We start from the raw sequence: 27,267 nt of genomic DNA on the forward strand, positions 1-27,267 counted from the left end.
CTTGGAAGCATATTTCTTGTCCTTGGCTTCTGCCATGACTGTGCGGACTTCCACTTCTACATCCTTCTGCCATGCTCTTCTGCCTCACACCAGACCCAAAGCAATGGAACTGGTCAACCACACACAGAAACCTCTGAAACCTTTGGCCTCTCTGCGCCAAAGCAAACCCTCCTTTCTTTAAATTGTTTATGTTCAGTACTTTGGTCATAGCAATGAAAAGCTACTGTTTCTTGAAAAATTGATACCTGCATGATGCTTCATTCCTGTGGACCTGGGGTTTAGCATAGATAGCGTTTACAATGTTGAGATATGTTCCTGTTATCCCTACTTTTTCTAGTGTTTTGAACATGAAGGGGGTCTCTATTTTGTTGAATCTATTTCTGCGTCTATTGAGATGATCATATGATTCTTATCTTTAAGTCTATTGATGTGATGAAATACGTCTATTGATTTTCCTATGTTCAACAACTTTCCATCCATATGATGAACCCTACTTGATCGTGGTACACTATCTTTTTGATATGTTTTGTATTTGATTTGCCAGAATTTTATTGAGAATTTTTTGCATCTATGTTCAATAGGGATATTGGTCTCAAATTTTCTTTCTTTGATGTGTCTTTTCCTGGTTTTGGAATCAGTGTTATACTGGCCTCATAGAATGAGTTTGAAAGTGCTCCCTCTTTTTCTATTTCCTGAAATAATTTGATGACTGTTTGTATTAGTTCTTCTTTAAAGTTCTTGTAGAACTCAGCTGTGTATCCATCCATTTCTCCACTTTTCTTGGTTGATAGGATTCTGATGGTGTCTTCTATTTCATTGCTTGAAATTGATCTGTTAAATTGTGTATAACATCCTGATTCAATTTGGGCAAATCTTATGACTCTAGAAATTTGTGAATGCCTTCTATATTTTCTATTTTATTGGAGTACAAGTTTTCAAAATAATTTCTAATTATCTTCTGTATGTCTGCAAGTGTCTCTTATAATTTTTCCTTTTTCAACACACATGTTAATAATTTGAGTTTTTTTTTTTCTCTCCTCTTTGTTAGCATGGCTAAGGATTTGTCAATTTTATTTATTTTTTCAAAGAATTAACTTTTTGTTTTGTCAATTTTTTGGATTGTTTCTTTTGTTTCAATTTTATTGATTTCAGCTCTGATTTTAATTATTTCCTGTCTTCTATGAATTCTGGTGTTGGTTTGTTCTTCTTTTTATAGGGTTTTGAGATGTAATGTTAGGTAATTTATTTGCTGACTTTTTCTTCTTTGAAGCAATGACCTAACTCCATGCAATGAATTTTTGTCTTATTACTGCCTTCATAGTGTCCTAGAGATTTTGATAGTGGTATCATTGTTCTTATTTATCTCTAAGAATTTTTTAATATCCTCTTTGATGTCTTTTGCAACCATTTTTCATTCAGTAGTATATTATTTAGTCTCCAGGTGTTGGAGTAGTTTTTTATTTTTCATTTTATCATTGATTTCTAATTTCATTCCATTGTGATCTGATAGAATGCAAGTTATTATCTCTACTTTTTTTCCTATTTGCTTAGAGTTGCTTTGTGGCATAATATATGGTCTATTTTAGAGAAGGATCCATGTGTTGCTTAGAAGAAATTATATTTGCTTGTTGAAGGATGAAATATTCTATATATGTCCATATGTCTAATTATTGATTGTATTATTTAGTTATTTAACTTCTTTGTTTAGATTTGTTTGGAAGATCTATCAAGTGATGAAAGAGGTTTGTTAAATTTACCCAGAATTATTGTATTGTGGTCTATGTTACTCTTGAATTTGAACTTGAGAAGAATTTGTTTGATTAATGAAGGTGCTCCATTGTTTGGGGCATGTATATTTATAATTGTTGTATCTTGTTGATGTATGGTTCCCTTGAGCAGTATGAAGTGTCCTTCTTTATCCCTTTTGATTAACTTTAGGTTGAAGTCTACTTTTTTTTGATATGAGGATGGAAACCCCTGCTTGATTCTGCAGTCCATATTAGTGGTATGATTTCCCCAGGCTTCAGTCTGTGTGGAGGTCTTTTCTCATGAGATGAGTCTGTTGTAGGCAGCATATTTTTTTTATCCAATCTGCCAATCTATGTCTTTTGATTGCTGAGTTTAGGCCATTAACATACAGGATTATTATTGAGACATGATTTATATTCCCAGCCATTGTTTTTGTTGTTGTTAATTAACTTGACTTAGTTTCTCCTTTGATTAGTTTTTCCTTTAGTGCAATTCCTCCCTCTGCTGATTTTCATCGTCGTGTTTGAATTTCTTCTTCAAGGAATATTTTACTGAGGGTATTCTGTAGTACAGGTTTTTTAGTTCTAAACTCTTTTAACTTTTGTTTATCATGGAAAGTTTTTATTTCATCATCAAATCTAAGTGTTAATTTTGCTGGATATAAGATCCTTGATTGAGATCCATTTTCTTGGAGCTTGGTATGTGTTGTTCCAGGATCTCCTGGATTTGAGGGTCTGGGTTGAAAAATGTCCTGAGATACAGGTAACTTTCTCTTATTCTTAATTTAACTAATACATAAGTAATGGAATGAATTACTAAGAGCAACAGTGCATTAGATGATCACAGCACACAGAGAAGTAAAATGAGTGACAACAATATTATATAGAATAGGAAAAAATAACTGGATTACCAAAGAATTGGTCTCCCCCACATGTGATCTGATTCCTCTCTTTTGGCCTTTAAGATTCTATCCTTATTCTGTATGCTAGGCATTTAAAAAATATGGAATGGTTCATGAATTTGCGTGTCATCCCTGTGCAGGGGCTATGCTAATCTTCTCTGTATATGTCCTGCCGAAGTGAACACATACTCTACCTGTTTTAAATTAGTGTCAGCAAAGAATATCGTTCTGTATCATTTGCTTAAGTGTCCCTAAGTCTTGATATTTGAAATTAATTTCTTAGAGACCACATATATTCTGGTCTTTCTTTTTCACTTACTCTGACAGTGTCTTCTAATAGTGTATTTCCATCACTAACTTTTAAAGCTATATACTTGTTTTTTTGTTATATACTTGTTATTAATATCTATCATACTCACCACCATGTGTTGTTCAGTTACTCTAGAAGAGTCTTCACAGTTCTTTCTTCCTATTCTATATAACAGTGTTTTCACCCATTTTACTTTTCTGTGTGCTATGATCATCTAATACATTGTCAGTATTTAGTAATTTTTTCCCTTATTTAAGTATTAGTTAAATTAAGAATAAGAGAAAGTTACCTACATGTTTTCCTTCTCTAATGCTTTTCCCTTCCTCACATAGATTAAATATTTGATTCATATAATTTTTCTCATCTCTGAAGAATTTCTTTTAAGAAGTTTTTGAAAGAAACAGCTGAGGTGATAGGTTTCTTGTTTTCATTTGTTTGAGAAAGGGTTAATTTCTTTTTTATTGTTGAAGGGAAATTCAATTGGATATAGAGTTTTGGGTGTTTGTGGGGTTTTGTTCATTTATTCTGTGGTTCTAGGGATGGAACTTAGGGACACTTTACCCCTTAGCTGTACTCTTGACCCTTTACATTTATTATTTTGACACAGGGCCTCACTAAGTTGCTGATGTTGACCTAGAACCTGTGAACCTTCTGCTTCAGCTTCCCAAATTTTTGAATTTATAGGCATGCACCACTACCCCTGCTGTAGGTTGTTGTTTTAAGTTTTATTTTTGTGAGAAGTTTAATGAGATTCAATTGTCGTCTTGCTCACACAACTTCTGCTGAGAGGTTTACTATAATTCTCATCCTAGCTCTTTAGTAGGTAAGTTGCATCCCTCCACATGGCTTCTTTAAAACATTTTTGTTTGTTTTTGGTATTCTGCAATCAGTATATGATATACCTATGTTGTAGGTAATTTGTTACTGTTGTTTGGCATTTATCTTATTTTGTGTTCTCTGAGGTTCCTGACTAAATGATTTAGAGTGTCCATCCATTCATGAAGTTCTTTGTCACATTTCTTTTGTTCCACTTCTTTCTTTTCCTACAGTCCAAATAAAGTAAATATAATTTTTTATTTAAAAAAATGTCTAGTAGTGATTGGTAGAAGTTCTGGGTTTTTCCATGCTGCCTTGGTTTTCACCTCGTTTTCTCCTTGTGCTTCAGTTTGAGGAGTTGCTCTATCTTCAAATTCACTGATTTGTTAATTGGTGTGTCCAGTCTCCTCATGAACTCAGTGTGTACCTTTTTCATTTCTCTTACAGCTACTTTGATTTTTGTCACTTTCTTTTGATTATTTTTTAGAGTTTCCAATCCTCTGCTTATATTAACCATCTGTTCTTGCCTGCTGTGTACTTTTCCATTAGAGCCCATAACATATTAATCATCATTATTCAAAGTTTCCTATCTGATGATTCTAACTGTGTAATTTCTGAGTTTGGATCATATGCTTGCTTTGTCAACTCAGACCATATCTTTTCTTGCTCTTCGGTGTGGCTTGCAATTTGTTGGTTAAAAGATGAGCATGTTGTATTGGGAAATGGTAACTATGACCAATAGGGTCATTAGAATATTTGCTTTAATCTGGTTAGTAGAGGGGTCTCATTAATATGTTGTGAAGCTGTAGGTTCCAGAGGCTTTAAAGTCCTCTAGTGTTCTTGTCTACTTTTTGCGGTCTTCCCTAAGTAACTGGCCTCAGAGACAGTCCATGTCCTGCAGCTTTTTTCCCCCTTTTAATCCACTGTTATTATACTGGGACTTTGATAATATGGTATTGAAGTGTGGAGGAGGACAATTGCAGGATCCATAATTGTCATCACACTATCAAATGCCAGTCTGTTAGTAATTTTGTGTGTCTGGGATATGGCATGTGCAAATGTTTCTCAGGGGAAAAAGAAAGGCTCAAGGGACCTAGAGTTAGGTCATTTGTCTTCTTCCACATTCAACAGAAGTTTGGGCTAAGTGCTTTCCCTTGAAGAAACAGCCTGTGTTACAAAATTCTCTAGGATAAATTAATAATGGTCACTCTTCTCATTTACTTACTAGAGCCAAGGAAGTATCTATCCCAGATACTCCTCCACAAAAACAAGGTGGGACTCATTTTCATATTGGTCCACATTTTTCCTCCAGCAACTGATCAAAATGACCATTTAAGTCTATCTCCTCATTGTTCCTGTGCCTTCTACTGCAGGTAAGCAGAAGAAGATTTTTCTGAATTTTTACCTGCCTTTCTACATTTTGGTGTGTGTTATCTCTCAGAACTCAATTCTCTGGTAATTCTAAGAAAAATTATTGCCTTTTCTTTATTTCTTTAGCTCTTTTTATTTTTAGGATGAGAGTGACAACTTCCAAACTGTTTTTTTTTTTAATGTCAGAGGTAATACCAAAAGTCTGTAGATAATTCACATATAAATTATTTTGTTTGCCTTTTAGTTATGTGGCAGATATGAACATGAGATAACCAATTTTTTTGTTCAGAAAATGTGACCATAAATGTATATAAAACTTCATATAAATGTATATAAAAATGTATTAAATTTCTACTATTGTGCTCCTGTCACACGAAGTGACTGAATGTTAAAGTTATTACATTCAGAAATTTTACATCTCTTTCTTCACATTTTTATTTGATTTCCAGGAAATTGCATAGCAGTCTACCCTTTGTGGGATAGGAAAGGAGTCACTTGGGTCTTGGTTGTCACATACCCTCTGATATTTACTGTGGCATCTTGACTTCTACCAGGTCTCTGCTTATTGGACCATGAAGATAATGTTTGCTTCTTACCAGTACCAGTGGCATGGCCTCCTTCACCAGGTTTGATGGCTTTTTTTTTTTTTAAATTCTACTCAAATCTTGAACACACCAAAAACAATCTATTCTTTTGTATATTTCACACACTATCTTTATATGGCATCCTCAGGTCCATCTTTGTAGACATCCTACATAACAACTTTTGTTCTACTATTTTTAATGCAGAAAAGATCAATAAGGCTAATTCTGGAAGCATCTTAAGGTTTTATTTTCTCTCAATCCATAAACTTGAGGGTATATCAATACATCTCCCACAGATCAGCCTCTAAGAATAGCTTCTTCTCATGGCCACATGTATTATCCCTAAAGAAAAGGGGGAAACAGTAAAACACCAGGTCCCTGAATGTGTCCTTTCTGTTTCCCAAAACCTAGCCAAGTTCAGAGAACAATGTGAGCCAACTCAGGTTGGAAAGTCCAGATGAACCCTAGTTTTCTCATATGCACATTGGGAATTAGGGTAAGTTAGTGTTATCTGTAAAAAGCTACTTTTGTTAGGAGTATACCAGAACAGTTCCTCCTTGGGATGCTCTTCATATAACCAAACTAAGCAAACTAATGCTGATGATATCACTGCTTCTCAGACTAACTAATATAAAACCCTCCTCTAAGTAGGGACAGACACAGACCACAGACCACATCAAAACCTAATCGCCTATCTCTTCACTCTGTTGTTTTCCTATTTAAATCCTACAGCTATTGGCTGGTCTCTGGTGGGATGAATTTACAGTAAATGATCATATAGTTTTGTAAATCTCTTGTTTGTCATATGGGTATTATGCTGGTACTTTTTAGATTACATATTTTTTTAAGTGCAGAATCTCTGGTCTTTGCAATGTTTTCATATTTGGAAATCAAGGGACAAGGTTTGGCTTCTTCCTGTTTTCTGCTACAATAATGTTGCAGTAAGGTGACAATGACATATTTCCAGGGCTGAAGAGAAAGACATGAGGAAAGATTGGGGGGAGAGGTGATTCTACAGGAAATAAAATGAAACAAAATAGTAGACCCAGACCATATAATACTATATACAAATTTCTCATATAAAAAGATGAGAAATTTGTAGATAGTCTTATGGTGGCAAAAATAAGTACATAGCAGTAAAATTAAAATATTATTTTTCAGGAATTTATTTTAATTATTTTTCTAAATATTGAATTAAAATTTACTGGTGCATAAGATCACATCCATTCATAGAGTAAAAGTTAATGAAAGCTCCATTGCTTATGTGTTAATGTATCCTGAAAAATGTCAGGCACTACATTGCACTCATGGTAGGTATAAAGGATGGTAAGTGGAAAGCTAAAACTTGTAAAGTTAAAAATCATATTGTTTTTGTTCCTTCAATTGCTTAACAATTCTTCTTATATGACATTGCACTGGATAAATAAAGGCATAGGCAATTTATACACAATGAGTATCTAATAATTATCTAATTACTAGACATTGAATCTGAGGTAAGAGTATTTATCACTTGCCCCAAATCACTCCAACTGCCATTTCAAATTTAAAGCCTGTATATGTTATTGACATTGAAGCTATTATTTTGCCTTCTGATGTATCAGTGTTGCATTGATACTAAATAGAGCATTGGCTTGGCATTGTGTTAAGCACTAAGAAAGACAAAACTCATGGGTGACAGCATAGGAAGAAATCCTACCATATTACCTCTTCCCCATTATTTCAAAAACCTTTATCCTTACTCCCCAGTATTCAGCCAAATTTTAAAATAAAATCATAAATAAAGAAATATTGCTATAAATCAATTGGGACAAACTCTGTACATGTATGTTGGAGGTCATCTTATCAGCCTATCTTGCTCTTTTCTTTTTTTTCACCCAGTACATTATTATGGATTTTTCAATGGAGCAGTCAATATTCTTCATAATACCTTTTTGTCTTTTATCAGTGCATGGAGAGAAATTACTGGCATTTTCTTGTTTTAAGAAGAAAAGTTGTAATCAGTTTATTTTAGACGTGTTACCATAAGTGCTTTATTTTCTGCCTGTCACTGCTCTGGGTTGGAGAGAAACACAATTAGTAGAAGAGAGGAATCTGTGCAGCAAGCTTTTTCACACTTTACAAATGGTTACAAAGTGATAATTAACCATGTGCTAAATACTAGGTGATAATGCTCAACAGAATAAGGTGAAAATTAATTGTCTGAGATACGATATCACTGGAATGGTTCATTTCCTTAAAAGCAATTGAAGCCAACTAAAATTGACAGTGTCTAGTTTTTGAGGAAGATAATACACTATCATCAACTCAATTGAATTGAACCACTCCTAGTCATTACCATCATCTTTCATTCATGCTTCTGTTCATTCAACAAACATTTATTGAATATCAATGTTGCGCCTGAGGTAATGATAGATGTTGAGGATAAGCAGAGAACAATAGGCATGGGGCTCTGCTCTCATGGGAATTACCCTGTATCTGTTGCTGTCACCACTGATATTGTTATAGTTATCTCCAATGTCACTATCATCATCACAATTCTTTTTTTATTTTTTTTTATTTTTTTTAATTTTTTATTGTTGGCTGTTCAAAACATTACATAGTTCTTGATATATCATATTTCACACTTTGATTCAAGTGGGTTATGAGCTCCCATTTTTACCCCATATACAGATTGCAGAATTACATCAGTTACACATCCATTGATTTACATATTGCCATACTAGTGTCTGTTGTGTTCTGCTGCCTTTCCTATCCTCTACTACCCCCCCTCCCCTCCCCTCCCCTCCCCTCTTCTCTCTCTGCCCCCTCTACTGACATTCATTTGTCCCCCTTGTATTATTTTTCCCTTTCCCCTCACTTCCTCTTGTATGTACTTTTGTATAACTCTGAGGGTCTCCTTCCATTTCCATGCAATTTCCCTTCTCTCTCCCTTTCCCTCCCACCTCTCATCCCTGTTTAATGTTAATCTTCTTCTCATGCTCTTCGACCCTACTCTGTTCTTAGTTACTCTCCTTATATCAAAGAAGACATTTGGCATTTGTTTTTTAGGGATTGGCTAGCTTCACTTAGCATAATCTGCTCTAATGCCATCCATTTCCCTGTAAATTCTATGATTTTGTCATTTTTTAATGCAGAGTAATACTCCATTGTGTATAAATGCCACATTTTTTTTTTATCCATTCATCTATTGAAGGGCATCTAGGTTGGTTCCACAGTCTTGCTATTGTGAATTGTGCTGCTATGAACATCGATGTAGCAGTGTCCCTGTAGCATGCTCTTTTTAGGTCTTTAGGGAATAGACCGTCACAATTCTATCATCATCACCACCGCCAAGGACTCTAGGGACAGATTCTGTGTTTATAGGAAAAACTTGAGATGGGGAAACATTAGAAGACCATTAGACCTGATAGGGCGCTGTTACCCATTCCTTCTCATACTTGTTCTTACCTTTACAACTGAATCTCTCTAGATAAATAAGTAAATAAGTACACTTATTTCACAGCTTTTTCACCGCTGTGACCAAAAGACTTGACAAGAACAATTGCAGAGGACAAAAATTGATTTGGATCTTGTGATTTCAGTGGTCTCAGCCCAAAGATGACCAACTTCACTTCTCTGGGCCTCAGATGAGGCAGAACATTATGGTCGAGGGGCGTGGAGGAGGGAAGTGGCTCAGAAAGCAGAGAGAGCTCCACCTATCAGGGACAAAAGATAAACTCCCAAAGGCACTACCCCACTTCCCTCACTAGACTCATTCTCTGTCCTTCTTCATCTTTTCTGCATCCCAACAAGCTAAATCACATATCCCCTATATTGATAGATTTCCCAGATATTTTATTTCTGATGTGTTTTGTCCACCAGGAGCACCAGTAAGATAGTAAAAGAAGAAAAAGGTGGTATTTGGGGGATATTTATTCCTCTATTCATTTTTGTAGGAGGAGTTACCACTAAAGGTCACAGTTCCTTACATGGGGCTCTTTCCACAAATTCTACCCCATATTATATTTCTTGACTTCTTGATACAGCCATTACTCTCCCCCAGAAATATGAAGGTATCCTGCAGGGGTTACCCACCTAGTACCTATCATTTTATTAAATAGTCCTCTTATTAAATTTTACTCAATAATCCCAATTTCTTTGTGCCATTTGGTTCTTGCAAGAACCCTAACCAAGATGCAATATGATATAAAATAAAAAAACTCATGATTATTATCTCTTTAGCTTGCTTTAGTTTCTTTCAGAACATTTATTACTTTTTTAGCATGGTTAAATCTCAATTTCTTCACTTTCTACCTTACTTGCTACAATGTAAGATCTTTTGATCAGTTAGTGGGTTTTGTCTATTATGCTATTATTGTACCTCATCACCCAAAACAATGCCTGGCACATAGCAGGTCTATATACATACATAATTATACACACATATACTTATTTATGAATATGTATGTGTATTCATACATTTGTATTTAAATATACTTGATTAAAGTGTATATAGATCATACACCACTTTTATCATAATATTACTTTCATCTTTATTTTTATCTCTTCCACCAATATCTTTAGAAAAACAAAAATATACACTAAATTATATTGACACTATTACAAACAGTAGTAAGTAATCTTATCCTAAACATTTTAAATACTAAGAACTCTAAAAGTTTCAAATTGAAGAGAGGTCTGCATGCATGACTTATTAAAAATGCAACCATGTGTGTGTGTGTGTGTGATAGATATTTCAAAATTATTTTACTTCATACATTTGTAAGGACAGATTATCTATTTACCTACAACTGTTTCAAAGTTTTGAAATTGACTGAAGAGACACATTTTTCAGGGAGTGTGTATATTCTGAAGGGAAATTAGAGGAGAGATTATAGTAAAAGAGGAAAATAATGTGCCCATCTGTATTTTAATTTAACAGAACCTTGTAAAAATTACCATTGGAAACCATTTTATATTCATCCACAATCCAGAGAATATTCAGAGGTTGCCAAAAAAAAGATAATTGCATCTTTTAAAATTTTAAGCAGTATGATGTGTTTAACTGTGAGCTATTTTTGAGTATTTAAGGCTCACATATACATTTTTAATTTTGATTGCTCCAGTGAGCCCTGCAGCTTTGTCACTAGAGATATACTTCAGAAAAGCACTGCAAACATAGCTAACTAACCATGTACACTTGCCTGCTACACAATTACACTTGAGAGAGTTTAAAAAAAATCAGTGCTCTTTAAAAAGTAGTATATGCTGCACTAGATCAAAGTGAGAGTCACGGATTCAGAACACCTCCGTGATATTCCATAATTATTTGTAATGATAGCAAGGAAACAGCATGGCCTGGTATGAGTTCTCATAATGTATAGATGTATTCACATGAGTCATCTCATCATTTCATACTCATAACCAACTCACCGGGGAATGTTATTATTTCCCTAATTTCATATTAAAAACATCTGAGCAATGAAACATTTGAAGGGCTTTTTTGAGATGATTCAGTAAAGGGGTAGTGTAATTACGGCACATAATGTATTTTGATCCTCTCCCATAGAAACTCTGGGATTTGGGGAAGAACCTTTATGTTTTATGATTAACAGGGTGTTTTTTTTTTTTAACTGTAAAATTGTGAGTGGTATTATCTTTGTTATATTGATGAACATGAAACTATATAACATGAAGCTTTTTAAAAAAATTGGTATACAGCAAAGGGAATAATACTAAAATTAGTATATAGCAAGGGCTGGGGCTGTAGCTCAGTGGCAGAGCACTTGCCTAGCATGCGTGAGGCACTGATGAAACCCTCAGCAGCACATAAAAATAAAAACAAATAAAATAAAGCCATTCTGTCCGTCTACAACTACAAAAAAATTTAAAAATAATAGTAGCAGCCCAAGATGAATGGATGGTATTTTTGTTATTATTTTGCTATGAAACTGATTCCTAAATTCTGCAAATAGATTTGAATTATTTGATGCCAAAAATATTTAGTTCCATATAATTGTGAATCATTGATCATTGTGTTTTCCATATATCTGATTTTTTTTTCTTAAAATTTTCTTGATAATAAAATCAGTGATATTTATTGAGATAGGAAGGTCCTATGCTTGTGTATCTTCAATGGCAGCCTTCAGCATATTGACATGCAATTATCATATGGCTGAATCCATCATAAGAGGCAACACAGATGATCCGGTTTTTTCCTAGCATGCAACTGGTAGAAAACAGCCAGCCTTTGGCTCAGACAACATTATGTTTCAAATCTTTTTTTCTCCTCCACCCACTCTACCATTGCTTTCAGTAAAAACATATAACTTCCTATCATCTCAACTTCCTAATTCATAAAATTGGCACAGTACTAGATGTTTCTCATGCCTACAAGAGAACCGGGGGATTTGGTCTCTGTGTTAGTCCAGATAGCCCATGTCATTCTTGGTTTCCAAGTAACCCTCATATCAGTGTCATATAATAACAAGTGATTTGTTCATGCGACATTAATTGCTAGTCTGAGAGATTCTATCCAGACCAACTCTCCTCCTCTGTGTGTTAACTCAACATCCCTGTCTCTGTCTATCTGTATGCTTCCACAAACCTTGTTTCTTGGGAATCATAGTTTGGAGAGTGAAGCACCAACAAATAAATGCTTCCATCTGAGACTGATGCATCTAATTTGTGCTCATATTTATTGTTGAAAGATAAATCATGTGGCCAAACAAATTACAATGGGAAATTGGTGACTGAACTCCCATAATCCCATGAAAGAATGAAAACTGTGCTTTGGTGGATAGCCGCATTACCTACCTCAAATGGGATTACAGCTGACAAACAGAATCTCTTTGAAGAATGTTAAACCCTAAAATTCCACACTGATGTCTATCACAAAGTGTTTTTCTTCATATGAAGAGGACATGGCGTTAAGTCAAATCATTTTCTGCTGTAACAGGTTATTCTTAGTCTATGTTGCTTTTTCATTTACTAAAAGATAGAACCTATCATAAAAATGGTTTTAGAGCTGAGAAAACAATAGATACTGCTCAGAAATGGCAGACTTCAGAACTAGGGAGAATAATTTTGTATTTATGTAAAAGCCATGGTGGCCATTTTTCTGATTACACTGAAAGAAAGAATAGTCTAAGACTTCACTTTTATAATGATATGTAGACACCATAGAAAAATTAAAGATGATGTCTCCAAAGTTAATGTGTGAATACTAAGCAATTGCAATAAAATGGAATAAAACATATCTACATTTGGCATTTTAAGTTCAGCATCAAAAATACATAGTTTGAATTCAGACATTTTCTTTTATGGTTTTAATCATTTTTTCCCCAATTCCTTTTCTTATATTCATGGATTGTAGAGATAAAGAACCCTTATGTTCCTAATTCCAGTTGGTACATGGACTAAGAAAAGCAGATGCAGTTGGCTCCATAACCAGACCTACTTCATTGGGATGCTACATCCCCTTCCTGACAGCTGCTTTGGGGTCAGCTGCTAATGGCTAATACTTGTGCCCTTCTTCACCAGAGTACCACCCTTGACTAACAGGAGCCAACTTGCTTAGAAATATCTGTGATGCTAGGAAGTTTTAAAACCCACCACCAAGATAAGCCATAGTCAAGGAGTGATTGATGTCACATAGCAGACTCCACTTCTTGCCTCTGGAGAGGGCTCCGTTGATAGAAATTTATACTCCAGACTTCCCTGCAATATAAGGTCAGACTGGAATCTGGGGATCATATTTCTGCCTAGGTAATTTTCCTATCCTCACCTCCTCTCTGTCTCCTCTATGTTTCTCCTATGAACACTCTTTCAACAAAACACTATCACAAGAAACCTTGGCTTTAGCTCTCTTTCAAGGACTGAGCAAAGATGCTGGGTAGATGTGCCATCATCAGGGAAGTTGATGTTCTGGTGCCCAGGACCAGCCAGAGCTGCAATCTTGAAAACTTTATTCCACTAGGGTTTGGCTGTCAATTCAACAAACGAGGAAAAACGTAAATTTATTAAAATAATATTATTATTAAATATAATATAAATATTATTATTAAAATAATATCTCCAACCCTGGAACTCTGTGTAGCATCACAGAATATCTAAGCCCACTGTATCAACAGACTGCATCAGGTCAGTCCCACAGATAAGGGGATACCACTGAGTTTAGGTTGCATGCCAATTGAATTAAAATTGCAGTGAGCTCTGAAAGGTAGACAATGAAATTAAAAATATTTTGATAATATGATTATTGCTAACTTCTCAGATCCCTGGGACAGGAATTCTGAGAAAAGCCTTGTGGAGTTTGCAAGAAGACAATGGAGCATATTCTCCTGCCATATTATATTTGTTGAAGTCACAGTAGATCAAACTCAAACACTACATTCTAAGGACCTATAGCCTATCTGCTGTCCAGAGAAAAGGTATTAGAGTTTTGGAGGCATGTAAAGAATTGAAAGAGTTACATACACATCCTGACACTGCCCATGGTCATTAAATAGTACCTCATACGTAGCTGTATCATGAACTTGTACATAAGAGTTATTGAGTTCTGAGTAATGTAAACAGCTGCACTGGACACAAGCTTTCTAATTAAGTAGAAGTTAAAATTTACTCTTTAAAAGTATATTTCACAAATTATTTGATTATTAGAAAATATCTTTTCAATATTTTCTTTAAAAAGTTCACATAAATGCTTGAATCTGAAGTAACATTTTAGTTGCTTGAAGAAAATTGAGATTATTCTCCCTTCATTATAATGTTGAAATATAAAGGTAAAATCTTTACAATTAGGGGATACACCAAAAAATATAGGTTCAAACACCAAAAAGAGATGTTAACAAGTGTCAAAGGACCAAGGACGTCTTTATGCTATGGATGATAGTGTTGGAGGATGTATCAGTGCAACTTTTAGCATCATCCAGTGGCCAAAGTTTTTTTTTCTTGATACCCTCATATAACCAAAGTGTTCATAAACGTGAAGAGTTCCCATCCCCACCCAGACTAGCTGCATCAAAGCCTAAGTAATCAGGATGATTCCTGTGCATGTGAGCTTTAACAACTCTCTCATTCTCTCTGAACTCAGGTTGACTCTAGATATATTGTCAGGAGAGAATAACAATGAAGACTAATCAATCTATTTTTGTCTCATTTACCTGAAATATGGAAATTGTCCCCTTTTCCAATATGTGCTTTGTCTAGCAGTGGCAAAATATTTTATATTGAACTAGCTCACCTCAAACAATCATTCAAAATTATCAGGCTATTCCACTAACACCTCTCTAATCCACAATGTTCAATAATAATAAAAGTATGGAAAGCAGATTGAAAATATTTGAAAGCAAAAGTTCAATGGTTTTGCCAATTATGGTTAATGATTTACAGAGTTTACATTTAGCTCTGGGAAAAACTAGTATCTCTTGAAGCAGCTGGTACTTGTGAAATTGGGATTCTTTTTTCCCACCTGTTCAAATCCAGGACAAGGTAGTGTTAGAGTGCAAAGAGATAAAGGTTTGGAGCCAAAAACACCTGTGTTTCAACCTGGCAGTGTTTTCTCTTTGGTATTGGACAAATGATCTGTCTTTTCTGAGTTTCAGAATACTCTAATCATTTGAAAATAACGTTCAATGTTTTGCAGGGCTGATATGAGACTTTAGTAAGAGAATAGTAATAGATAACATATATTGGGTGCTGGCGATGAACCAGCCCCCTATGCTAACAGTTTACTATGAATAGATGACTATTTTTAATCCTGGTAGAAGCAAATTTGATGGAAACTCTTGCATTTACATTTTTCAGATGAGGAAACTAAAGATATACAGAGTTAAAATTCTTTAACAAGGAACACAGATAGAGGAGTCAATATATGAGCTCTGACACTAGATAGTATAGTGCATGAAAAGTGTACAGATTTAACTGTAAAATCCTCTAGATTTGTTTTCAATAAGTTAGCTTTGGAATGTACCATGAATATCATAAATAAATCACAAATATTAGGTTCCCTGGTTTTGTCTCTTACCATTTGGGGATTTAACTGAACTACCACTAACAGATAAATCCTGTCAGTTTTAATTCAAATTTTGCTAGCACATTACTTCTAAACATTTGTTCCAAATGATTCTGTTAATATGAGAGTGTTCCCCTTTCTTTTCATGAAATTTTTGTCAATATGTGCAGGAAGCCAATGCCTTCTACAACAATTAGAACTTATATATGTCACTTCTACGGAATGCAACAAAACTGGAGTGGGTGGGGGTTTGCTCATTCACCCGCACACAGTAGCCTGCATGTGCAAACTTTGCATCTGAGTTCGTCCAACAAATAGGAAGTAAAAAAAAAATCTTAAAGATAGATATGTTTAAAATTCAAGATTTTGAATGTTATTTAAAATTTTGCCCACAAGCATTGCTGATCCAGCATCTGTTATGCCATTTGACTATCCAGGATGGATATTAAGTAAAGCACTTGATGATTCAAGTAAAAGATAATATGATTTTTCCCCAAAACTTGTCAATAATGAATGAGTTTTAAAATTTAAATCAAAACAATGGATTTCTCATGGTACATTATTGATAAAGCACTCTTATTCTAATATTTTCAAAAGACAATGCATTATTTACTGCCTCAACTAATAAAAAAATCTAACATGAATGTAAGTATTAAACTAAAATAAAATGATACAGGACTGAGCATTTTAAATATTCTGCAGGGTGGTTTATTGGGAATTTGGGTAGAGAAAATACATAAAATGATTTTTTCCTCAAACACCAAAGAAAAAGAAAAATATACTTTTTACATTGGTCAGTAAAAAAAAAAAAAAAAAAAAAAAAATATATATATATATATATATATATATATATCTTCTATATATCATAAATATATAGTGTGGATTTGTGTATATATATATATATATATATATATATATATATATATATATATATAAAATGGCTCAAGTTCTATAGCCAAACACTAAAGTGTCTGAAAACATTTTCAGGTGAGGTCCTGTACCTATGCTGACCTGCGTATCCCAACAAGTATGTAACAAGCAACTCTTCACAGGCATAGAGGGACATCAGGACAGAAGACTACTTTAAAGACTTATTTCAGAATTAGAAAATCTACTATGATTTTACTTTTTTTCAGAAGTGTTTTCTTCTTTTTAAAAAATTCCTTATCTAAAAATGTTGCATGATTCATAAGAGTGTGCTTACTGAAATTGTTTATTGAATGAATAAATGAATACATGCAGTCTTATATAAAGGAGAAAAGCAGTGGAAGAAGGCTGGAAATTTTCTGGTGAACGAAAAAAATCATAAATAAAGATAAAAATTTAGTATGAGAATAGTGTACTTTATAAAGTCTTTGATTTACTTAAAATATCCTTGTTAAAACTTTTATTTATTTTAAGTTGAAATTTATGTTGTGGGACTTACAGATTTGCATACAGCTATAAAGGAACTAAATAGAGTAATCTTTTGCTGACTTTGCCCAACTCCTGCTAATGGTAACATTTTGCAAACTTATTACAACCAGGATAAAACATTAATACCAGCCATTCGTCTCATGCAAATTTTCTCAGTTTTACTTGTCCATTTGTGTGCCTGTGTGTGTGTACTGAATTTTGTACAAGTTTTTCACCTTTGTGGGTTTGTGTACCTACTGCCACAGTCAAGATAAAAAGCAACTCCAGTACCACAAAGAGACCTCTGTTTTGTGTAATCAAACCTGTGTCCACCTCACATTACCTCCCTTGTCACCAGCCATAACTCCCGTGAATCACTACTCTCCACTTCAAAAACTGTGTCATCAAAAAATTATGTATAACAATGTTTTTTTATCTCAAAAAGTTACATATGAATATTTCCTTGCACTTTGCATCCAAAGGGCTGTCTATTAACAATTCAATTGTTTTGTTTTTGATTTGTACATTTCACATTTTATTTAACTATTCACCTATTAACAGACAGATGATCTTATTCCATTTTTTTTTTTCTATTACAAATAAAGCTGCTGTAACTACTGAGTACAGGTGTGGGTGTGGGTGTGTGGGGGTGTGGGTGTCTGTGTAAATATTCCTTTTAATAAGGATAAATACCTGGAGTGCTATTGCTGGAATGTATGATCATTGCATGTTTAGTTTCATAAGAAACTACTGACACATTTTCTCAGAGTGACTGTATCATTCTGCATCCCCAGTGGCAATGGATATGTGATCCACTTTCTTCTCATCTACACCAGTGTTTGATATGCAATGATGTTGCTATTTTTCATTTGCCTGACAGCTAATGGTGTTAAACATCTTTTCATGTATTTTTTTGCCCTCTTTCTGTCCTTTACAGTAAAATATCTGTTCATATATTTTCTCATTTTCCAAATAGACGGTTTTGCTCTTGAGTTTTGAGAGAATGTATTTATGCATATGTATTTTTTCTTAAATAGAAAAATTTTGCTAGATACATAATATGCAAATATTTTCTCCCAGTCTATTGATTTGCTTTTCATCTTCTTTCTGTAGTTCTTCAAAAAATAAAACTTTGGTTTTGTATTTCATCTTGTTTTTAGGTTTGATGAGGTTAAATACACTAGTTGTTCTTGTTATGGATCACACTTTTGATATTAACTCTTCAAACTATTTGTTTAGACATAGATTCTAAAATTCTAAATAGAATTTCCTTCTATTCCTTTTTCTAAAATTTTCATAGTATTATGTGGTAAATTTCACTTATTTTTAATTTTTAATTGTTTTATTTTATTTCTTTATTTGTTCTTTTTAGGTATAAAGGACAACAGAGTGAGTTTTGACATATTGTACACACATAGAACATAACTTATTCTAATTAGGATACCAGTCTTGCAATTGTACATAATGTGGAGTTTTACTGGTTGTGCATTCATATATGAACAGAGGGAACACTTCAAATTTCAACATGCTATCCATTTTGGTATGATTTGGCATATGATCTGAGGTTTGAATTGAAGTTCTTTTTTGCCTCTGGATATCCAAATGTCCCAGGAACATTTGTTGAAAACTAGATTTTCTCCATTGAATTACTTTTGTACTTTTGTCAAAAAATTATTAAAGATATGTGTGTGAGTCTACTTCTGGGTTTTCTTTCCTGTCCTACTGACCTATGTATCTATGATGACCTTACTGTTTTGATTACTATAGATACAGAAAGTCTTACTATAGAATAAAGTGATGCTATCCATGGCTAATGTGTTTTACAAACATCAGGTAGATCCTATTGGTTGATTGCATTGCTGAGAACTATTATATACTTGTTGATTTCCTTCTAGTATATCTATCAATTGCTGAGGACATGTTGGAGTTCCCAACAATAATTATTTGTCTATTTCTACTTCTAGCTCTTTTCATCATTGCTCCTTATATTTTGAAGTTCTGTTGCTTACCACATTTAGGATTACTGGACCTTCTTCGTACATAATCCTTTCATCATTATCTAATGCCCTCATTCTTGGTTGTAAGTATCTTGGCTCTGAATTCTACTTTATCAGATATTATTTTAGCATTTCCTGTTTTTTGAAGTCAATATCTGCATGAATTTTTTATGTCCTTTTACTTTCAACTTACATAAATTATTGAGTTCTAAGTTTTTTAGAAAAAGAGAAGAGTTGGGTTATATGTTGTTATCTGCCTTGCAAGTTTTTATTTTGTTTGGTATATTTAGACCATTTCCATACCAATGATACATTAGCACAAATCCCCCTCTGAGATTTTCTTTATGTACCATTCATTCTCAAAGGGTGGTTTTTATCAGAAATATAATTGTCGTTGGCAGTTACTTTCCAACACCCCTTGAAAAAATAGTTTGCCACTCTTTCTGGACTCCATGATGGTAGTGGAGAAATCCGTTGACATTTGAAATGCCATTCCCCACAGGTAATGCACTGTTACTCATTATTTTCAAGATTCTTTTTCTTGAACTAGATTTCAAAAGTTTAATTGATGTGTGTCTTGGTGTTGATTTCTTTGGGTTTATCCTACATGGGGTTTACTCACCTTCTTGGACCTGTAGGCTGGAATTTGTAAAGTTTTTAGTAATTATTTCTTCAAATGCTCCTTTAGGCCTATTATTTCTCCTCTCCTTTCGATACTCCAATGATATGAAAATTGCAATGATTTTGTGTTATTGTACCCTAGGCTTCTGAGACTCTGTTCATTTTTTTTTCCAGTACATTTTCTCTTTGTTGTTCAGATTGGCGAAAATGAATTGATCTGCCCTAAAATTCACTGTTTTGTTCACATGTCATCTCCATGCTACTCTTAAACTCATTTCGTGAACTCTCTAATTATTCCTGTTATTGTGTTCTTTGGTTCTGCAATTTACATTTGGTTGTTTTTTACATAACTTTTATTTCTTTGCTGTCATTTTCAATTATTTTCATTTGCTTCAAGTAATTTCATAATTGATTACTGAAACACTTTCTTGATGGTGGCCTTTAAAATCCTTGTCCAGTAATCTCACCAGCATATTCAAATGGGTGTCATCACCAGTTTAACATCTTTTCTCATGCAAGTGTTTTCTCTTCTTGGTGCTTAGTAGGATCATGATTTCTATTGTCTTCTTGAGATTTTTGCCTATTGTGTTTAGAGACCGTGTGTTGTATTGAAAGGGTTGACTTTAGAGGGCAGTCACCCTGTTTAGGCTTAGGATACAGGATATAGACTTCATGTGTAGTCTAGGTTTTCAATGGGAGTGTTTCTATAATTTTTGATTCTATTTTATTTTTTGATACTGAGGAATGAACCCAGAGGTGCTTTACCACTGAGCTACATCCTCAATCGTTTTTTATTTTTGATTGTGAGACAGGGTCTTGCTTAGTTGCTAAGGATGGCCTCAAACTTGCAATCCTCCTGCCTCAGATTTCTGAGTTTCTGGGATTGCAGGGAGGGGTCATCAATGTCCTGTCCAATGTTAGTTTAATATTCAGAGCTCTATGGTGCTAGCTTGAGATGCTTGGCTTATCTGATACAAGTGTTGCTTCAACTGGTACTGACTATGGACACAGAGCCAGTATACTCATCCTGGGCTACTGAGTGTCTCCTCATGGGGCAGAGATGTGGTGGGTTCCCTATCTTTTTTCCCCTTCCCCACCCAGCTGCCTGTTGTCTCCATAAGGACAGGGGTCTCAGGACCCTCTGAGCCAGAGACAATCTTCAGTCCTGAGAATTTATTGCTATCAGGTCATTCTTGTTTCACCTAAGGCCCCAGTGCCTCTGGACAGGGACAGTGTCCTAGGCCTTGCTACTTTCTGCATCTGAGTCCCTGCCTTTGCTTGTGCCCTAGCTCTGGTGTGTCTGGGTTCCATTGAAAGTGCTGGGGCAGGAGTAGGAAGGTGACTCTCAGGACAAAGAGGCTCCCAAGTGGAATTGCTTGGTGTGGCTGGGTCTCCTGATTCCACCCAGGATTTCTCACTGGAGAATGGGTGTCCCTGTTCCCACCATGTGGGACATCTCCAAGCTGGCAGTGTTGGTGTAAAAACTAGGGGATGTGGCTACAGGATCTCTGTCCCATCCAGTGGAGAAGTGAACCTATCTGGTCTCCCATCCATGGCCATCCTGAGGGGGGGAAGTGCCAGGTCTGGATATCCTTCTGCTGGGTGGGCAGGAAGGGGGCTCAAGATGCTGGGCTGCTTCTCAAACCCATCCAACTATCTCCTACCACTGTTTCACAATTTCCCTTTGGTTGTTCTCTGTATGATTTATAGAATTTATGTTGTACTCAGCAAGGAGGAGCAGGGGAAAATGGTTCTGAACCATCTAGTCTAAATCCAAAGTTCCTTATTCATTTTTTACTCTTAAAATGAATATTGGTATGATTTCTCCCCCATTTAACAGTGGGAAAAACTAAGGTTCAAAGTCACATGGTATTTTTTCAAGGTCATGAATTTATCAAGTGGAAGCAGAAATATCTTGATCTGTTATTGCTAAAGGAAAAACTCTCTCTCAACACCCTCTCTTAGCAAGTGGAGCTAGTAGAATGATATAAAGAAAAAGAAGTAAGTTCTAAGGAAGTATTCTTTGGGTAATATCATGTATCTGAGGATAAAAGCATGTATGTGCTCATCAAATTGAGTCGCAGTGAACTCAAAAGCAGGGAAGACAAATAGAAAACAAATACTAGCTGGGAACAGCCAGACAAAGGCATGGGAGACAGCTGTCCAATATAGGGGGGTGTTCTCCTTAAAGAACAGCTGCATTTGAAGGGTGAGGTCTTGGCATTTTGTTGCTGCCTCCTTGATCCCTCTGTCCAAACTGATTTCAGGACGACTAGCACCAAATATAGGAGAGGCACTTTGGACTGGGAGCTTGCCAGAGGGCAAGGACAGCCAAATTGATTTGAGACTGTCTTCTCAGTCTGGGAAGAGTAAAAATGGCTAACTCCTCTGCTTTGTCTTTGTCTGCTAGATATTTGAGATGCAGGCAGGAGGGCATTCTGGAGCTGACAACACCAGCAGTAATTACTGAGGAGACACTCTGTACAGATATGCTTTGTTTTGTTTTGTTGTCTTCAAATACCAAAGGCAAATAATGAAGTGTTTACGAGAAGTGAGAGATCATCCCTCATTCCTTTTCATGTTGATGAATTCCTGCATAAGTGAAAAAAAAAGGTAATCCAAGCTATTGAGTAAATATGAATGAGTTACAAATACAGATACCAGGAAAGTGGAGGTGTGTGTGTGTGTGGGGGGGGGCGTGCAGGTAAATGTGAGAGGAGGGAGATAGGGGGAAAATCTAGAGGTGGGCTAATAGGGACAGGGGAAGGGAACTTCGGATCTTTCCCCCTGCTGTGTGACAGGTGTAAAACTCAGAAGCAATTTTGTTTCTCTTTACATTATGTATTTCATTAATATAAAGAAAATCTTATAAAATAATGTGGAGGTATAGTCCTGCAGCTTTAATCTTGGTAGCTTCCAAGGATGAGGTGGGTGCCTGCCAGTATGACAGTGCTTAGTAATTCTTTCCCCCCTAAAACCAGGAGTTGATGCAAATTCTGATCACACAAGGCAAATGTGTCTAATAGAAATGCTTCTGCTACAGGGCAGTTATATGTGTAATGCAACAGATACATGAATTCCATAGCAGGAAGGGAGAAGTATAGGTAGTATTCATGAACTCTTACCCAATGCTAGGCACTACATAAAGTCCACGTGTGCAATCCTTCCCTCCATTTCCTTATTCTGCAATAGAATTAGCCAATTATTGGTGAGCAAATATCAAAGAAAGTTTAAAAATTCATAGTGAAGCATAGCTGGTAAGTGAAGTGATACAGCTGAGATTTGAATCTAGGACTTTTAATTCCTATTTTTATTTATAAAATATTAAATATTGAATGAAAGTATTTTGTTTTGATTGTAAAAACCCTAGAATATTTAATATAACAATATGAAATATATATATATTAGAAGGAGAGCAAAATTTAAAAAAAAAATTACAAGAAAAAAAAATTGACTTTTGGATGTTTTCCCTCAGAAGGGCCTATGGTTTCAAGAATAAAATTGGGGAGCTCAATAGAACAAAGTATGGGAAAAATCAGTCAAGGTGATGAGGACTATAGCATTATTAAGTGGTAATTTTTGCTCACCAGACTATATCCTTTTTATAAACTTTCCTATGTGTTTTGGTTTAGGCCTAAAAGAAGAGAGGTTTCATCCTCTTCTTACGACAGGTTTGCCTCTCCTTATCAGAAGCAGATGTCACTCAATAACTACAGCAGAGCTTTATTTATGCCTCAAAATTTTTTATTTCATCTCACAGATCAACAACTTTCACCCTATAGGTCTCCACAAATGAAAACTATAGACTGAAAATCAGATGAAATATTTAACCATATCTTGTGTATGACCTCATTATCTGATAACGTTCATCTGTTCATCTATAGCATTAATACAAACAGAATAGTGTGAATTATTAAAGACTGCTTAGGTAACTTTGTTGTGCAAGTGCCTAAATAAAAATATATACATATATGTATATCTGAGTCAGGCAGCATGGCATACACCTGCAATCTCAGCAACCCAAGAGGCTGAGGAGGAGGATCACAAGTTTGAAGCCAGCCTCAGCAATTTAGTGAGATCCTGCTTCAAAAGAAAAAGAAAAAGCTCTGTGAACATAGCTCAGTGTTAAAGCACCCCTGAGTTCAATACCCTTTGCCACCAAAAATAAAAATAAACTATAAAAAAGGAAGGAATATGTCAAAGGATGCATGGTGAAGGTCACGCCTTCAACTAGGCTGTATGAATTAATACCTATTGGTCTTTACATCAGTTTATAAGTGCTCTAGAGGAACATGACACATAAAAAATTAAATAGAAACTTCTCATTTCTTCCACCTCAGTTTCTCCCATAATGCTCTTTCCCCTGATTCTTCCTCCTCCTCCCTCTTTTTTCTTCTTATCCCTCATAATTCTCACCAGAAAGACAGGAAGCATATATCATAAATGACTGACAGTTAAACATAAAGATGAGTCCTGGTGCCATTAAACAACCTGCCTCAAATCTCAGTTAATAAGAGACAGAGCTGGGACTTGTACCTGGCTCAGCGTGCATCCAAATCACACACATTCAAACATAGCTCTTTGCTACTCTGATTCTAACCCACTTATCCAATTTTGCCATTTTATGGATAGAGATATCAAACCCTGATTACTGAATTACTGAATAATCCAATTTAATATGAGTTTGAGAACTGCTGACATTTAAGCCTAAATATTTCTCAAACCTTACCGCCAATGCATCCCAGTGGACTTTGATAAAGAGGTCTCTATTTTGGGGGATAGAAATTTATGTCAAGCCGATCTACAGGTCTGTAATCTCTGGGTCCTCTTGGTTAGATGCCAAGTGGGAGACATTGTGGACAGGGAAATGTGGAAACCAGGAAGGGAGACCATGCCAGAAAATGTGGATGGGCTACATTTATAAAGACAAGCGTTGGTTTTAGATTCATCTTCTCTAATGGTTCTTCATATCTTTTATCTGTTTTTCATTACATCAAGCAAATTAGGGCAACACTATTTTGTTTTGCTTTCTCTTCTTATTTTTGTCTTTACATGTCTTCTGTGTCTACTCTCTCTCTTGCTCTCTCTATTTTACTCTTTGCATACTTAAAAACAAGTACTTCTTGGGGCTGGGGATGTGGCTCAGCGGTAGAGTGCTCGTCTAGCACGTGCGAGGTGCTGGGTTCAATCCTCAGCACCACATAAAAATAAATAAATAAAATAAAGGTGTTATGTCCAACTACAACTAAAAATGTTTTAAAAAATACCTCTTTAAAAGCTAGAAGGGTAAGACATGAATAAGAAGTTAGAGTTTGAAGATTTTAATATATTTTACATTTGTTTCAGGTTTTCAATGAGAGTTAAAATTATGTTTTAGGTTTTTAATGAGAGTTAAAATTATGTTTGCAAAGAGAGGTCATGATACATTACAAACTGTTGGTCCTCTGAGTTCATTTAAACTCTATGAGCCTAAATTTACACATCCATAGTTCTTATGAGCCTGGCAAGCAGTTGGTACACACTATACATCTATCAGACTCAGTTTCACATGGAGAGAACAAATCAGGAGATGGACATGTATTGATTAGGAATGCACCAAAATATGATTTCAGAGATGTGGGAATGGACCTTGTACCCAAACTATTAAAGCCTTTTTAAAATGAGGTCTGAAATATGGCTAACAACTAATCACTTTTTACAGAGGATCATTAAAGGTGATGTGGATGTGCAAATATGTATTTGGTTTGGGGAACATTTTGATATGCACAAGGTATTGACTTGAAGTCTATAAGAGCCAAAAAAGACCTTTATCTATCTATATTAAGAAATTCCCTTCATAAGTGAAAAAAAATCCAGAAAGATATGCTAAGTTGCTCCAAGACAAAAATTATTCGGCAGTGAAATGTAAAACAGGTTGCAGAACTTTATCCTCTGTAAACCAGACTAGAGATGACGGCACATGGCCACTCAAAACAGAATCGGAATAGTAATAGCAATAATAATTAACACTTACTGTGCATGAACAATAGACAAGGTACTATCCTCAACAGTTAGTTTATGATTAAAAGTATGTTTAATAATACTTCTTCTTTATAAAATAGATACAAGTTAGTCCTTATATTGCTGGAGATCAAATAATCCAGTTTCTTCATTTGATGTATCTAATTATGTCCATGTCATTAATTGACCACATCTTAACTGTTTTTAGTTAGGAGGATACAGGAAAAGTAATATTGCAAAAAAAAAAATGGTAATGATGTTTTAAACTTTAAAAAAAACTGATTATTTTGGATCAACATACTCTATTATAAACACATCTTATTAGTAGATTCTAAATTTATTTGTTCCTAATTACATGATGATATTTACTATTAAGCTCTGTGGGTCAGGGTCAAACAGATTTTCTGAACTATAAACTATAAACAGACAAAGGAAAGAAAAAGAGCATTTGGCATTTTCATTATTGAGCTCTGAAAACAATTTCAGCATGTTGAACAGAGTTCCTTTGGAAAATTAATTTTAAATGGGAAAGGCATTCTTCCTTTGGTTACATGGCTGATTATTTTTAAATGTATATGGCATTGCTGCCATTCACAATAATTACATGTCAAAAATTTCTGCCTTCCTCTATATTCTGTTCGGTCATCAAGATGTACCTATTACTATTTTTAACATAACATGCTCATTTGTATATATGTATATTAGACATGCAATCAGGAAATATTGTATTAACTAAAGAGCTCTCTAAATAGACAAATTTATCTGTGTTAATATCAAATCATGTCACATTTTATTTACTGGGATAATAGGGCATGGATGGATACATGTTTCAGGAAAAAGTACATTACATTTCAACATGGTTATTGGTGGTGAAGACTTTAATGGGTAATGTAACAAGGGGGATTTTACATGACTTGGGAAGTCTACGTGACATGAGGAAAAGTTAATTTCAGCCCTGCCTCATTAATCAGATCTGCCGCCAGCTAAAAATTGTCACCTAAGTACATTGTGCTTTCTGCTGTGCACTACTGATGAAGATACTGACATACAAAACAGAAGTAATTGGGCCTGGTGCTAGGAGGAGGGGGGATAGGATGTGCAGGAATAAATGTGTTTATATATGACCTTTCCAAAGAATTGCTTGAGGCACCTTGGGGAGGTACCTGTCATTGCTAATGGAGACTATGGATTCAAGGCTGTTTAAATAGTCCTGCATGTGAACTGCTGGGAACTGGAATTAACTTCAATAGTTCCTGCATTCAGGCCTTCACATTGAAACCAGGGAATGCCAGGCAAGATCTGGGTCTGGGTAAAGTAAACACTAGGATGTGGAAATGTTCTCAGAACAGTAGGCTGCATCATTGCTTCCAAGTGTTAACAGGTACAAATATGCAAATATGCAAAAAGAATTCAAGATAGATAAGGGAGTTATCTTATAGATGCCATAGTTTACACAGAATACTTTCACATCCATGGTTTCTACTGTTTTTACCTCAAAATGGGGAGGAAAATATTATTTACAATTTAAA

At 35.0% G+C, this 27,267-nt stretch overlaps 1 non-coding gene across 1 annotated transcript; it reads right to left on the reverse strand.

Moving 5' to 3' along the window:
* Positions 1–2,745: 2,745 nt before the first annotated feature.
* Positions 2,746–2,848, reverse strand: LOC114095795 (U6 spliceosomal RNA). The gene has a single exon (XR_003583311.1). It is a non-coding gene; the product is annotated as a U6 spliceosomal RNA (small nuclear RNA).
* Between the last annotated feature and the right edge of the window lie 24,419 nt (positions 2,849–27,267).

The sequence above is a fragment of the Marmota flaviventris genome, chromosome 18 (assembly GCF_047511675.1).
Source record: "Marmota flaviventris isolate mMarFla1 chromosome 18, mMarFla1.hap1, whole genome shotgun sequence".
Taxonomy (NCBI): Eukaryota; Metazoa; Chordata; class Mammalia; order Rodentia; family Sciuridae; genus Marmota; species Marmota flaviventris.